Below are 3,758 nucleotides of genomic sequence, written 5' to 3' on the forward strand. Positions count from 1 at the left end.
TTAATTCAGGAAGAGCATGAGAAGTCACCAGTGAATGTGGTCTTGACCTTGTTGTCTTCTCAACAAAAAAACGACAGAAAGTTTTCACATAGGAGATCAGACACGTCAGAGAAAATATGAACAGCAGGATTTAAAACAGCATCTATAGTTGAAAATTCTACATGAAAACTCTTGGTCTATGGTGATTTTTTGAGACAATTTCAGAAAGAAATTTAAATTGAGCAGACTTAACAGCTTTCTGGAAAACAGAGAGAGACTCCCTTAAAATGTCATAGGACACCTGAAACCTGTTCTTATGCAATTTGCGTTCTGCTTGTCTACAATTTTGTCGAAGTGAATGAATAGAGTCATTAAATCAAGGAGCAGATTTTTTTGTATAACGCTTCATCTTCAGAGGAGCAATGTTGTTAACGATGCTCAGGCAGGTGTAATCAAAAAACTTAAAATATGCATCAGCGTCAGAGCTTTCTGAGAACCGGTTTGTGATTGACAATTCATCAATTGCCTTGTAAGCAGTAGCAAAGTCCTCGCGGGCTGTAGGAGAAAAGTAGCAAACCCAGCGGGCCTGAGCAGATGTAGTATTGGTTGACGAGGAAGGGCAGTAGTGAAAGTCACAGAATTGTCATTTTATTTAGGTCAGTCAAAGCATTTCATTACAATTCAATTGGTGTGAGAGCCACAGGGCGGAAATAATTTAAGGAGACTGGATTTGGCTTCTTTGGAACAGGAATGATGATGGTGCTTTTGAGGCAAGTAGGCACTTCTGCCTGACTGAGGGAGATATTAAAAACATCCTTCAACTGCAACATTCAGGAATGCCATCTGGCCCTACAACCTTACATGTGTTAACTCTGACAAGGGCCTTTTTTACTTCAGTTTCTGACACATGGTGTGTCTGGTCGCTGGGAGATCATGGAAGCATCTTTGCCTGAATGGTGTTGGCCTCAAAACGTGTGTAGAAGTTTACATTTACATTGCCTCACATTAGAGCTCAGTGGTACATAGACAGGTGTGATGATGACAGCCGTCAGCTCCCACGGCATGTAGAAGGGTCGGTATTTTACAGTCATTAGCTCTACCTGCGGAGAGCAATAAGTACCACCTCTGCATCTTGGCACTACAATTTGTTGATGTACACTGCCAGGCCATCTCCCCTTAGCTTACCAACTAGCGAGGTTAACAGTTATAGTACCACCTATGGTTCGATCTTCATAAAAAGTTTTGAGTTTTCATTTAGGATTTATAGGCTTTTGGATATATTTGGCCATGCCTTTTTTTATGACCCTGTTATAGCTAACCAAAATGTAAAATTCAAAATAGAGAGTCCAGAGAATTGTACTGCAGTGGTTTTGTTGAGGTTGAGCAAAAAACCTAGGACTAGTTCACAAAGATAGGTTTTTTAAATAACCTCAAATATTTGATGAAATATTGTGTGTATGTGTGAAATGCCATATGATCTCCCTTTTCACATCAGAAAGGCATTTATTTTCAATTAAAATGAAGGAACTAATTGAAAAGTTTAAAATAACCTCACATGTGTTTTCAGTTAAGGTTAGGGTTAGGTGTAGGGAGGGCTTTATTGTCCCAAATCAGCTCCATTTAATCATTTAAAAATATATAATTTATTAAATACGTTATTATTACATGCTGTTTTATAATGTACTACAATAGCGAGGTGCAGATATCTGGCACTATTTGCACTAAGTAATATAAATAGCATCTAACTACTATTATTGCAAAGAAAATACTGCTATTTTTACATAGTGTAAATAGCATCTATCACTATTTGCACTTAGTGCAAATAGCCACTGCCTTCAGTAATAGTGAAACTGGCCCTTTCAAACATTTTGGCATCTTGTTGTGATGTCAAATTAAACTTTTTTTTTTTTTTGATAATTATTGATATTCACTCTCCAGAGAATATTTGCACTGGTTTGGTTCCAATAAATCAGGTAAAAAACATATAAATTGATGTAACATATAAATTGAAAACAAAATTGGTCCTATCAGGGAGCCCTGTGGAACACCACAATTGTAAAAGGGGAGGATAAATCATCTCCAACTGACAATACAAATGTCCTATTTGACAAATAAGTACCAAAGCAGTTCAACTCCCTCCCTGAAACTCCCACCCATCTATTTAATGTATCAATTAAAACTGAATAATCAACTATGTAAAAGGTTGCAGTCAAATCTAACAAGATTCAAACAGAACACTCTCCAGCATCCTCTGCCATCAATAAATCATTTGTCATTCTTAAAAGTGCAATTTCTCTGAAGCCTGACTGATATTTCTAAAAAATATATTTTAATTCACAACCTCCAACAGTTGTTTAACTATTGTTTTCACTATTATTTTTTTAATAAAATGTAAATAAAATATTGTTCTATAAGCAACCACAGGTTCCCTTTCAGTCGGTCACTCTCGACGTCACGTCGGAGGACCGACAAAATTGGGATCTCGCTTAGAGGGACCAATCTACTTCGAGTGTAAACTAAACAAGCCAATGCACATTGGCATGCGATTATTGCATCCAGCTGCTGCTGATCACAGCGTGAGTATAAGTAGGCAGCAGGTGCAGCGCATATTCAGCTTTTCGCTTCGGAGCCGAGCGATCACATCGTTCCGCTCCTGACTACTCTACGGAGAGAAGACTGAACGAGTTCAGCACGCTCTTGGAGAGCTCTTCGTGTTGGCGGACGGCGCTTCAGCGGTGGTGGTTTCCCGTGTCGAGTGGGTTGCACACGTCAGGCTGCACTACCCCCTGTTCGTGTTGCTAATAATCATCTCCCCTGTGCGCCTCAGCACGCTAAAAGAGCTTTTTCCCCCAAAAGAGACATTTCGGGTGCGTCTTTCTAAAGACGACGTTGCTTGGCAAACTTGACATTACGTCTTTATAAAGACGATGTGGGTCTTGCTATAGACAACGTATCACCCGGGAGTTCTGGATGCGGTCGTTACCTGGCGCTGGGTGATGGTCACGATCGCTGCCTCTCGTGCATGGGCATGAAGCACGCTGAGGTGGCTTTCGTGGATGCCTCATGCTCCCATTGCGGGGGCATGACCATCTCGGAGTTGCGGACCAGACTCCGTTACCTGCAAAGGGGCGGAGTGCCCGTGCCACTGCCCAGATCTAGGGTTCCCTCTGGTGGCAGCCGGGGGCGTCCTTCTTCTAGCGGTGGGCGGACTGGTCTTACGGTCACGGTGAGGAATTCCCCTAAGAGAGAAAGGGGATCCCCAAGCCCGCCGGCACTTCGAAACCAGCGGAGCTCTCAAAAAGAGCAGGCTGGACCCTCCCGGGGGGTACCACCTGTTTCTTCCGAGGCTCCCCCCGACGATCGGATGTCGACTGCAGCATCGGAGGGTGAGCCAGAGCTTTCTGGAGAGGAAGATTCGGCTGCACTGCTCTCCTCCGGGACCGTAGCAATGCCTGGATCGGATCCAGAAATAATGGCTATGCTTTCCCGGGCCACCGTAGGGGTAGGGCTCGAGTGAAGACTTTCACCGTGTCCCGAGCCCTCAAGGTTGCACGATTGGTTCCCGGGGCGGTCCGCACTGGTTCTCAGCGCCCCGCCTCGGTGCCTTTCTTCCCGGAGGTGATTGCAAGTGCACCAGGCCAAGGCACTGAGGGACTTGCACGAGGGTGGTCACGACCTGGAAGTTCAGAGAGAACTCTGCACCGCGGCGGACCTCGCGCCACAAGCGACGAAGTTTACGGCACGGTCTCTGGGTCGTGCCATGTCCACTATGGTGGTCC

The sequence above is a fragment of the Sinocyclocheilus grahami genome, unplaced genomic scaffold (genome assembly GCF_001515645.1).
Source record: "Sinocyclocheilus grahami isolate Dianchi unplaced genomic scaffold, SAMN03320097.WGS_v1.1 scaffold32.1, whole genome shotgun sequence".
In the NCBI taxonomy this organism is placed as follows: domain Eukaryota; kingdom Metazoa; phylum Chordata; class Actinopteri; order Cypriniformes; family Cyprinidae; genus Sinocyclocheilus; species Sinocyclocheilus grahami.